Consider the following 13,311-nt stretch of genomic DNA (forward strand, 5'->3'; position numbering starts at 1 on the left):
TTTCCAATAGAAGCCTCACCATTACATCATGATCATTAAGTCTTCAGAAAGTAATGCAAATACCAAATGTTTTTTCTCACTAATCATATTAAATCGATTTTCATTTGTTAATATGTACATAATGAAATATCTTGAACACTTTTTTGTAATCAACATTTCTTCCTCTAATGCTAAATCAGTGAATCAAATTACATCTTTGTAATTAACAATTTGAACACATAGTTTATAACTTTGTCGAGATGAATTGCAGATTGTCAAATTGAATTATCTCCCATGAGTTTACAGGTTAAACATTTTGAACCATTTTATTTTTGTGCTGTTAATTTTTACTGGATTCTTAATTCCATTAATGTAACTATCCGGCGTTACCCGGGATGGGTTTTTTGTTTTTACCAGATTATTTTTTAATTATTATTTTTAATTGTTCATTAAAGTATGAAACGAAATTGTTAAATTTATTTTAACTTAATGTTTTAACCCCTATAAAATTATTGGATGCTTTCTACTTCAATTGTTCTACATCTACTAACCCAAGAACTCTTGTCCATTATTTTAATGTGACCATACCATGAAAGCCTCCTGTTTTGCACACATCTTCCTACATTGTCCAGATTTAATCTTTCTCCGAGCTTATCAAAACTAAGCATGTCGTTAAGACTCGCATGACATATCATTTATTTCATATTCTCACATCAATTTTGTAGCATTTTTAGTTCTTAGAAAAACAAAACAAAATGTTTTCAAATCTCAAATTCTTCATAAATGTTTAATCTCTTGTAAGCAGTTTATGAAAATAATTATTTACTTTTATTTCTAAAGGAATTTTTAAACTTTCTCAATCCTTTCCAAATTTTTCTTCAATCTGAAAAAAATTTATTTTTAAAATTGAACTCGTTTCAGCCGACATTAATATTGCTGCTTAATGTAATACATTGGAATAAAGTTTAATTATCATAAATTAATATCTTAGTCTTCTAATCTTCTTAACGATTTATGGGTCATCATTGTATTTGTTTTATCTCATTAATCTGACAGTTTTTACACAAATTTGGTACAAGTTTGTCAGATTTTAAGTAGAATAATCCTGAATTTGAATAAAGCCAAATTAATATGAGGATATTTAGGAAAACTTTTAATGCTTAAGAATTTGAAGAGAATAGGGGAGGAGTAAATAGAAAAAAAAACTGGCTTATATATATATATATATATGGCGATTAAGCTACACTTGCCTAAGGCACATAAGCCTGAAGAATCCTAGAGTGGATGAAACGTGGAATATTCAGTGTAGCTTAATCGCCATATATATTTTCTAAATTACTAACTAGCTCTACCTACGTATTGAGCACTTTTGAAGTAAATACTTAAAGCTTACGCATAAATGTATACTTTCGTATATTAATTTATGCGAGTAAATGAAGTAGTTATATACTAGCAAAAAAGTACCTGTCATTGACTGGGTTCAAAAACAGCCTACAGAAAATGGACTCTGATTTATGAAAGTATGATAGGTTATGAAAAGGAAGTGTTGTAAAGAGATAGCTTCGAATTTGGGGATATCAAAATCAAAGCAAAATATGATGAAAGTAAAAATAAAATAAACCCCATAATTTATTATACCATACCTGTTCACACTGAAACACTTATCACAATATTCTGTGGATCTATATTAAAAACCTTGTTAAACTTTGTGACATATTTCCATTCTATGGAGGTCAGGCGCGAACAAACACCCCATAATTTTATTATACCATATTCCTTCAAACTGAAACCTAATTATCAAAGTATACTTACGCAGATAGATATGAAAAGTCTTTATTAAAGTTTGTGCCTATTTCCATTCTATGGAGGCCAGGCACGAACGCAGACCTCACAATTTTATTATACCATCCCTATTTAAGTTAAAACATACTTATCGAAGTATTATGTACATCTATATCAAAAACACTTGTAAACGTATTTTTAATTTTTAAATATTTTATTTCCATACTTTGTGGACCAGGCGCGTACGTAGACCCCCACAATTTTAATGAATCATCATTATGCCAGATCAAACATACCCATTACTGTGTCTCGATACATCTATCATTATAGGTGATCAGTTTTCTATAATAGTCAACCATATAGGAGCCTCTTCGTGACCAGACACACACACACACACACACACACACACACACACACACACACACACACACACACACACACACACACACGTTCAGCTTTATATTATAGAAGATATATAAGGATTAAGGAGCACCTAGCTGCCAGCTTTGGAGTATTCTGCCGAATAATAAAAACTTTTTGTAAATTTCTATTTTACATGATTGTTCTTATTATATATATATATATATATATGTTCAGGAAAAAAAAAGCGGTCAATTTAACTTTGACTCCTATTATGACTCCTTAACATTTATTGTTTTGGACTCAAATCAAGTTATTAAGTTAGATCCATGTCCAACGAACCTATATCTAAAATTTCAAGTTTTTAGACCTAAAATTGTAGGAGTTTGGTAGAGTTCTCAAAGGTCAAATCGTTGAACTTTGACCCCTTAACAGCCAAATTTCTGGCCGACGGATTACAAAGATTTTCCCAAATCTTAGTACCCTGTATATCAAATTTCGAGTTAAAAAAAATTGACCGCTTTTTTTTCTTTTTTTCTTTTTGCTCAACATACACCTCCAAATACCCGGGAAACGCCGGACTGAAATGCTAGTATATATATATATATATATATATATATATATATATATAAGTTTAGTGGTTAAAGTTAAATTCTGAAAATCAAAATTTAAACACATATATTCGAATTAAGAATTTATTGTTTGACACAAGGAATATATAGATGGGAGTTATGTTAATTTCGTTATCCATGGATTAAGGAAATTAACATAACTCCCCTCTATATATTCCTTGTGTCAAACAAATTCTTAACTCGAGTATGTGTTTATATTTTGATTTTGAGAATTTAACTTTAACCACTAAACTTATATATTGCTCTATTTTAAAATATTGAACTTTACCTCTTTGGCTAGGATCACCTGTAAGTATTACCTCAAAGTAATATCTATCAGGATATTTCACTTGATCTTTAATCTGGGACTTATCTCGCTTATATATATATATATATATATATATATATATATATATATATATCTATCTTCTATTGTTGTTATTACCGTTTTATTATATTTAATAAAACAAAAAAAGAGTAGAACATATATTTGCTCTGCAATAGTATTGAGCACTCTCTTCAGGTTTTTACTAATTACCAGTTTTACTATATATATATATATATATATATATATATATATATATATATATATATATATATAGTAACAAGTTAGCCGGAAAAGAAACACAATAGGCGACATATCCCAATACAATACTCTTGGCTATAAGTCAACATTTTTTCTTTCTTTTTTTTTTTTTTAAAAAAAAGGAAAAGTTGATTTAACATGCTAAAAAAAAAACAAACGTGAAAAAATCACGTCATTTTAATGAACCTGTGTATTTGAAGAATGTCACTTAGTATTTTACAGAAATTGCATTGATCAATAAAAATCCTAACTGGTTTTAACATTGTTTATATTTTAGAACATCGAGTTGAGGAAGTCTTTTGTCACTCAGATTTAGGCTTAATAGTGTGACACATTCAGGGGAAGACATTTTTAATAGGTGGGCTTGTCACTCGAACCTAGAGTTACTGAGAAGCTAATTTTATATATATATACACAAACTTTTCAACTTGAAAACATAAAGAATTTGGAAGGCTCTAAAGGAAAGATGACCTGGAAACGGAAGGATCATTTTATGTTAAAATTCTAAGTGAAACTGATCCTTTCTCTAAATTCTAATCTTTTCCAACCAAATTTTTTACTACTGCATTTGATGGTTTAAAAGACATAACCAAATTTAGAAAAGAATTTAAAAATAACTTTTTTTTAAACTATAAATGTCGTGTGAAAAATTTCCATCTTTTATCTTCCCTACAATTTATTTCTTCCAGAAGAGGCTTTGCGAACCGTTCTCTGCTCTATCGTTATTTTCATGGCAAATGCTCATCTGAGCTTCAATCTATGGTCACTCCCTCCTTGCCAAACTTTCACAAAAACACTATTGGCCAAGATCAAAGTGTAGTATCTGTTCTTCAGATGCTGCACTTCCATTTCTTGTCTTTCGGTGGATAGCAATCCTTCACGACTGAGACAATTTTTTATTTTTGTACCTTTTCTCCACATTAAAAAATGACCCTAGTGTCTAACTCTGTCCCGTGGGGAGGCATTGTAAATAGGTACAACTATCAACAATTTCCCCCTACTCTATGCCTAAATCTTAAGATTCCATGAATAAAGTTTCTTTCATAGAACTGCCTGTCTGTGGAACCCTGTCCTACCGATCTGCTTTCAAGTTGATTACGATATGGTTGTTTTAAGTTCAATGTAAACAAGTTCTTATTGAGCCAGCCCTTAAATAACAAAATTATACCCAATTTCCATCACTCACAATTACTATGCTGTTTTCTTGGTGACCACCGTACACTCATTAACTCTTACCCTTGAGTGGCTTTTGAATCTTGATAAGTTGCGACTCCCATTTAAAATATATATATAAAAATAAAAAATAAATAAAAATAGTTTACAAAAATAAAAATAATAAAAAATAAAAAATAGTTAAAAAAAAATAAAAATAATTTTTAAAAAATAAGTAAAAAATAAATAAATAAATGAATAAAAAAAATATATAAATGGTTCTTAGAGAATGGGATTAATGGCTATTATCACTAACACAGTTGATTGAAGCTCTGAATCATCAAATATGTAATATCCTAAAATATGGATCTGTTGTCTTGCCTCAAATTTTTCTCACGTCATAATAAGGAATGTAGTGAATCTTTGATGTCCAATTGAGTAATACGAGGGTCGTTACAAAAGTAAAGCCTCCTATTTTTTTTAATTCAAAGTTGAAGAGCTACAAAGACTTTTTTTCTACATGGTCACCACTACTCTCAATGCACTTTTGCCAGGAATTCAATGATGCATCTCTACTTTTTGATGCACGTCCATGACAAGAGTTGCTTTTTTAGTTTGATGCCGTAATTATCTGCAATAAAGATAAAACTGTTATAAATGCCTAAGTTCAGTAACAAAATGCAAATTTGCAATCCCTTCTGCTCCACTTTTTTTTGTCTGCTTTTTCTTTCCGCTGCTATGTCTGCAGCTCTCCCAATGACAAACTGTCATCAAACAATTTTTTTGTTCAAACTTTGGATTGCATCAAAAAGTTCCTCTTGCATTGACTCCTGCCTCTAAATCCTCTGGTCTCCTACGTGGCTCGGTCCTGGATATGACCTTAAACTACATACGATGGTGAGGACCCAGCTTGCGGGATTTGGCGAGTGTTGAGCCACCCTTTAATTGCGATTGCTCCAAGGTCCACTCTGACCCGGAGTGGTAGTACCTGTTAGGGTCCCAACTATGGGTTAAATAGAATCTGACTTAAAAAAAAAAAATATATATATATATATATATATACTCCATTAAAAATCGTTCCTCAAAATAACTAGATTCGGCATTAAATAACCTGAAAAAAGGTTGATATGCCGTAAAAAAAAAAAAACAACAACCAACTAACCAAATGGGTTAAATAGAAACCAACTTGAAAATATATATATCTATTAAAAATATTTTCTTCAAAATAACTGAATTCAGCATTAAATGACCTGAAAAGGGTTGATATGCTGTAAAACAACCAACCAACCTACATGGTTCCCTGCTGTCACCACACACATGCTTTTTCCATCACTTGCCATCCACGTGTGTCCTTTTTTTTCTCTCTGCTTTAATTTTCCTTCTCTTCCTCCACTGTGACGTCAGCTTGCGCACTGGCAAGGTTATTTGCATATGTGTCATGACTGCTGCTGCTAAATATGCATCAGCAGTTCTGTTACATGTTTTTGTTCATACATCGCGTCTCTTCGATACCCCGATATTCTACATTGCTGCAACCTTCTTACACACTTGAATATTTAATTTTATTTGACTTGATTGGTTAATATGGACAGTAATAAGAAATTTCAGAATAAATGCATTATTTTTAATCTAATTCTATTGGATGTCAACAAATATAAGCAAAAAATATTAAAATAATTTATTTCGTTAATTCTTTATTGTATTTTTTTCATAAAGGAATCACCATTTATTAAGGCCCGGAGGCCACTCGAGGATAAGGGTTAATGAATATACAGTAGTCAAAGGGACAATATTGTAGTAATCGTTAGAAATGTAAATTTGGTAAATTGGATTACTTAAAGGGAACAGCTCATCAAGAACTTGTTTGCATTGGACTTGAACACGACCATATTGTTGTCAGCTGGAAAGCAGGTAAACGGAAGAGTTCCACAGGTGTGTAGTTCTAAGAAAGCTCTGTTCATGGAATCCACATTTAGGCCTAGGCACAGATAAAGAGTAGGGGAAACTTGATAGTTTTTTCAGCTAGACGAGTGTTTCTTGTGAATGTTTGGCGACCATAGATTGGAGCTCAGATGAGCACTTGCCATGAAAATAACGATAAAGCAGAGGCAGGTTTGCCTTTTCCATGAGAAATATAAAACAAACATTAAAATGGGATTGTCCTCCCTTCCATGAAGACGTAAATAAATACTGCTTGAACGTTTCCTTTCTTGTCTATTTATAGATAATTGCCAAATAAGATGAATCGCTGCCTATCCTTAGAATGATATATAAAGGTGTGTTTGACTCCAAAGCATCAACAGGTAAGTAAACTTATATTTATTTGTATTACTAGCATGGCTACCCCACGTTTCCTGGGACAAAAAAGTTTAACCTATTTCTATTAAAACTACTACCTCTCTACATGTCTACCTTTCTCTTTCCCCTCCTTCTCACCAAAACTTTTTCTCCTTCGCCCAGCCTATTCCTCTTTAGCTAGACGTGCACACATACACTTTTCTTTTATATAATAGATTCCCCTAGGAATGAGGCAGCATTTTCTTTTCAAATTAGTACATAACAATGAAAAACTGCCCCCCCCCACCTCCTCGATGTAAACTAGTCCAGTTGACTTTCATAGAATGAATAATTTTTTCCTGAATTTTAGATATTAACCTGTGGCAACGCTGATCAGGAATATACCAACATTGTGGATCTTTGTTTTGTAGTTTTTGACATTCAGCTGGACATACATAAAACACATTCAGAGATAACTGCCCTTTATATAATGGATTATTTCATGTATAGGATTATATGGTGATATAATGTATTGAAATGCATTTGATAAGTATCCAAAATCGATAATTGAAAAAAAATCCGATTAAAGAAGGAAGTCAGATTTTAACTAAAGTTAACACTTTTATACAACCTAACATCAAGTGGATTTGAGAAGTTTTATCACAGCACAATCAGAAAGGCCTGAACTATAAACTCAACTGTAGATTTTTTATAAAACAGGGGCACATTCGAAATGTTTTTTTAAAGCACAATTGAACCATTATACTTGGCATTTGCATTTTAAACTTTAAGTGAAGTCAATGTTTACAGGTAATTTGATAAAATCAGCAGTAGATTCTCTACAGTGCAATGTAGATTACAATGTATTGTGAATTTAGTCACTGTGGGGAAGCATATGAAGCTTCCTCCCGATACACTGTGGGGGAGAGGCCTAACTAGAGTAAGCAATGAATCGATTTGATTAAAAAAAAAAAATGGCCGATTTCATTGATTTCGATGACAATAAAGAAGGTAAAACATTTGTTAGTTTTTATTCAATTCTGAACAACGTCGGGTCTCCCTTCTAGTATACATGTGTGCACATGTTTGCCACAGCAAATGATGACATCTGAAGTGTATGCAACACGAAGTTGCGCCTTGTGGATTATCTGAAACACTTTGTAGCTAGGGCTGGCTTAATCCTAATGAGCAAAATGTATACTGGTATCAGTTCTGCCAACAACTAATATAAAGTAAAAAAAAAAAAATGAAAGATTTTTACTGAAGATAACTCTTAGTATTTCAAGAAATCTTTTTTGCATCCCATTTATTAATTTAATTCTAAAAGATAAATATTTTTATATTTGTTTTGTCAAAGTATGTACTACTTGAAGTTCATAATTTAAATTAACCGTGTGTGCATTTTTTTTTTTTTTTTTTTTTTTTTTTTTTTTATGTAAAAAATATTTTGAGTGAAATTTTATTTATTCATTCTTGTAAGTATTCTTGTTCAACCTTTGAACTAAACTGACTTCTGTAATGACTTATATTTCATATGAATTGGTGTTCGCATGAGAATTTGATTCATTTTCACCTTCCTTAAATATCTTATGAAAGGGTTTGTTTAAGTTTAATAAGATAGACAGACTAAAATGAATCATAGGAAAAGAGTTGAATGATGATAATCTTTTTGAAGAGTTTTATAATAATATTCAATCAAGAAGGGGCAGGGGGCGGGGTACACCCACACCCACTATTTATGCAGTTTATGTAAGTATTAATTGTACTGTCAAAACCAAATTCTGTTTTAGCTATTTCTTATCTTTACTGTTAATTTGTATCAGGAAAACTAAACTTGCATTCATTCTCTGTTCATTTTCTCCCCCTGTGATGAGGAAGTTGTGGTACAAGGCATAGTTTAACAAGAAATCTTTTATGTATTAAAGGTGTAAAAATAGACAAAATGTTCTTTGGCTTTCTTTTTTTTTTTTTTCTCAAGAAGTCAAGGTCACCTAAGGGCACAGGGCTTGATTTTCACTGATTCCCTCCAGTGTCATGGAGAAGTGTTGACTTCAAGATAGGCAGACTAGAATGAGGATATCCTCTTTCCAACTAACTTTAAGCACCCAAATTGCAAGAACTTTAGATTGGGATTGAAGTGTAGTATCTGTTTTTACTTCGGTCATGAGAGTAAAAATGTTTGATTGGGGACTTTTTATCATCCTCAACCCCCAAAATCAACAGATTAGAGCATTCCTGTAATGATCTGGTCCGTGTTGATTGCGGTGTGATGCTAGTTCTGTGCAGTTCTAAGAGGTCCACCCTCCCAGGCTTTTATGATGAGATCCCTGGCGACACCAGATGATCTTACTTTTCAAATAGAGGAAGAGAAGATGGGAGAGGATGAGGTATGGTTGGGGGGGGGGGCATGCTGACACTTGGTCAAGGAAAAACAGATGTTTATGAGATTCCTGTCCCCCAGAGAAGAAATAAAATATTTCAATGGGAAATAAATAGTTATCACTTATCACATCAGTGCCGGGGTTGGGTTTTAAGAGAAAGACAAACGAGAATTGACATCTATCAACAACAGAAGGGTTGTTTTTAAAATCTCTGTTGAGCTAGATGAAGAATTGGGGTGAGAGGTCGCCGCCAGGCATTGTTCGACCTGGGGTGACTAATAACTCCTAATTACATGATAAGTTAACACCTCAGTGCAATGAGGGTTAAAAATTGGTATAGATAAAACCCGAGGGGAGGAGTAGAAATTAGGGAAATAGAGAGAGGGAGGAAATTCAAAAGAAGAAAAAGGGAGTATAAATTAATAGGGAACGAAGAGAGAAAGGGAAGAGGAAAGAAAGAATAACTCCAGAAAGGTGGAAGGGGAATTTCTGATTTGATAAAAACTATTGGCTTTTTAGAGTTAGGTCCCTTTTTACTGACTGGCATCGAGATATCCACATCGCTCTCGCCCCGCCTGGGGTGGGGGGGAGGAGAAACCCCCAGAAGAGCTAAGTTGAAAAGCTCTTGTTCTTAGCTGGGAAATTAATTAGAGAAACTTGTTATGCAACCTGCATCATGAAGCTTGGATCAAGAACTCGACTATAACCAAGTGTAAAACGATTTATGAATAATTTTGTTTCGTTATATAAAAATGTCCCAGAGTTTTTCCTTCTTTCTCGATTGCCAGCCTGAATGAAGATGCAGTTTATTTCAGGTATGCCCTGACGCCAGATAATGAGAGAGATAGACTGGATCCAGCACGAAGCCAGAGTGATGGCCGAAATCGGCAATGTTGCCACACGGACTTAGGGTCATGCACATTTCGCGTGTCCTGAGCAGCAGAAGATATTTTTCAGTGACCAGTGAGAGTCTGATCACCCTTAAGGGGTCCACCACTAGACAAGTAAGAATGTAGCCCTGCTGGGTTGCATCTATGGTCCTGTGAACTGGGAGCGACGAACACGACTAGAAGTACATCACAAGTATGCTCCCGTAAACCAGGATAGCGACGGATCCGGCCTGGCCCTTGGACAGAGAGGGTGTTAGGGTTATACTTTGCCTTCTCTCTTAGAAGGGGTTAGTTTCAGGCTGATGCGCTCTTACTGGGGAATGTCAACAGGGCTGCCCAGACACTTTTTGCAGGTTAGAGTACTCCTTGGGGGCGCAGTCTTCCTAATCTCATTTTCCGACCTTAGTGTCACAGTTCTTGCAGTGGGAGAGAACTAAATACCCTCTCCAATCAAGAATACCTCTTCCCTGTAAAAATATACTTTTTTAACTTTGTCTCCATCGAGGCAAGTAAATAGACGGTCTCTATGAAATGAAACTGCATGTTTCATACAAATAAAACAGGATTTCTTTTTAGTTATTGTTTGATCAGGGAGGGGGAGGGGGGATCGTTCTCACATGCCAAAAATGTCTCGTTGGTCTCGGACCACATACTAGTTTTTTGAATGAGTTAATGAGTGGTGTTTTAGTGTCTTACTGGAACCCTGTCTCTTCATTTTCATCTCCATAATGTAACAGCTTCTAAGGATTTGATGCAAACGACCAACCTAGCTACTGATAATGGTTTGCAGAATAGAATAAACTTGTATACATATTCTGTATGGTAGTCATCAGAAGTCATGCAGGTCAATCACTATGGAGATTGTAGAAGATTCAGATGACAGATCAGATCTGCTCACTAGTTAAAGAATTCACATACCAAATACAAGCATGTACGAGCTTAAAGTTTTAACCAGCATGTTTTAGACTAAGAAACTACTAAATGTAGTTCAACCAAAGTTGGCATGTAGGTAGTTCATGACACTCTCCAGATTATAGCCAATATATAGTTAACCTAAGTTGTTAAGTCATGAAAAGTCAAACAAAAAAAATAAGTATTTTTGGCACTCGTTTCATGGAAAGCGATTTCTAATTAAAAAAAAGTGATAAAAAAGTGTACAATGAACCTATTACTAAGGAACTAATCTATATAAATAAAACGGGTGTATATGTGTGTGTGTGTGTGTGTGTGTGCATAAATATTTGACTGATAAACTCTTGAATGACTAGTCACATAATACTGAAATTAACAGAAAATAATGATCATACACCAAAAGGGATAGTTTATAACAAGTAAAATCTTTGGATGAATGAATAACTCGTACAGAAATGTCGGCAAGTTGAAATGCAAAATGTTCATTTCGACATATCTACATATTTCTAATAATTTTGTGCATACAAATTCATTCATAGCTTGAAGTGGTTTAATTTTAAATCTTATCTATCTGCCAATAGCTCAAATGGTAGGGAACGCAGTTGGAGTGCTAAATGTTTTGATTTTTAGCTGATGGCACTGAAGTCTTTTACTTTTGAAATCATATATATACACACACACAATGTTAAGTATTTGGACAATGTTAAAACATTGTTAATTCGCTGCCCGCATAGCAGCAGCCAAATAGTGCAACAGTTAGAAGCTCCGACTGTCATATGGGCGGTTGTGTTTCGATCCTGGCTTGAGGTAGTTACTCACAGGTTTTTTTTTTTTTTTTTTTTATACATCAATTTCGTTCTCTTTGGTGCATGCCGTAATGAAAACTGGGGGGTGCATCTCTCCCAATTAATGTACTCCCCAGATACCAACCTGGAAAGATCTACAACTTGGTGTGGTACATACAGCATCTAGCCTTCCTAAATTGTTACCCATCTGGTACTGGCCAGGCTTAGCGTTAATTAACTTTAGTGATCTGGTGAGAACCAGTGTGTCAACATATATATATAATTGTTAAAAAAGGGTGGTGTGTGTGTGTGTATGTATATATATATATATATATATATATATATATATATATATATACGTACACACCTTTTTTGGCAATTTTATACATTCCAAATCTCGGCAACTATTGATCAGAATTAAACAAATGAAGGCTCACTGGAAAGGTTATGACCTGAATTGTGTAGTGGGCTATCTGACATTTGCCCTTAAGGTCGCAATTTAAGGAAATCATCCAGAGCCTATTTTTGGCACTTTTTACAGCCATAAGTCATTTTTTTTCATAGTTTTGCATATCAATTACAAAATATCTATTTCCCCCAAACCTCTGGCCTTGATGGAGGGGATACTAAAACTTGCTGCTATAGTTTCAAATTTCAAGAAATTAAATTTAATTAAATTTTATTTTTCTTAACATGAACCAGTTAAAAAATGACTAGCCAGAATGAAATATTTATTTTGCTGTCTGTGACAAACTTTTAGAAATAGATCGGCTTCATTTTAATATAAAAAAAATAATACCCAAGTTGCAATAAAGCAGACTGATCACAGATAGTGTCAAATATTAAGACTGGCATCATTTTTGTGGAATTTCTGTTGCAATAACCTTCACTAGTCTAACTTTTCACTCATAATTTAAAAAAAAAAAAAAGACAAAAGCTAATAAAAAAAAAAACAATTTTTAAGAGCTTTTTTTTTTTTTTCTTTTTTTAAATAATTTTACAAATTAATCTCATACTATATAGTTTGTTTGTTGTTTTTTTTTCTGGTGATGCTATTAAAAACAAAGCTCTGTACCAAGAGCAGAAACTTTATCTCAAGTAAAGGCAGCATTAATTTTGTTTGCATTTGGATTCTCATCTTGACTGTTATTTTCACAATGTTTCAGTCGATGTAACCTCTGGTCTTCAAGTGTATCTTGTCGAACTTGGATAGATAATTTACTTGGTGAATTCAGTTGACATTTTTCTGGAGGTTGAAGGCTCAATCCTCAGTGCAGGTGACACTTAAAATACAATTGCAAATGACTTAGGGCTTCTATCCAGTCGTGACTGGCAGAATGAGAGCATGCTATTCCTGAGGATTAAATAAAGGCTTCGGTTTGAAATTCCATGCAGATTCCCGACTTCAACAAGGCCAGAGGTTACATCGACTGAAACGTTGTGAAAATGAGTGAAGATGAGAACAGAAGTCTGAAGAATTCAAATATGAATAATCAATCTCATCTCAAAAATTCAGAAAGGTATTAATTTTGTATTATTAATTTTGTTAGTTTTTTTTTTTTTTTTTTTTTTTTTTTATAATATAAAAGAACATAA

At 33.3% G+C, this 13,311-nt stretch overlaps 1 protein-coding gene across 2 annotated transcripts in view; it reads left to right on the forward strand.

Moving 5' to 3' along the window:
* The window catches only part of LOC145277237 (cytospin-A-like), a 307,717-nt gene that overhangs the window by 112,731 nt on the left and 181,675 nt on the right, over positions 1 to 13,311 (forward strand). For both annotated transcript variants that reach the window (XM_080128780.1, XM_080128783.1), the window contains exon 2: positions 6,695 to 6,773. The gene's annotated coding sequence lies outside the window, so the exon portion shown is untranslated. The remainder of the gene's footprint in view (positions 1 to 6,694; positions 6,774 to 13,311) is intronic.

Source organism: Euprymna scolopes, chromosome 1 (assembly GCF_053919585.1).
Source record: "Euprymna scolopes isolate OS-2025 chromosome 1, ASM5391958v1, whole genome shotgun sequence".
Taxonomy (NCBI): domain Eukaryota; kingdom Metazoa; phylum Mollusca; class Cephalopoda; order Sepiida; family Sepiolidae; genus Euprymna; species Euprymna scolopes.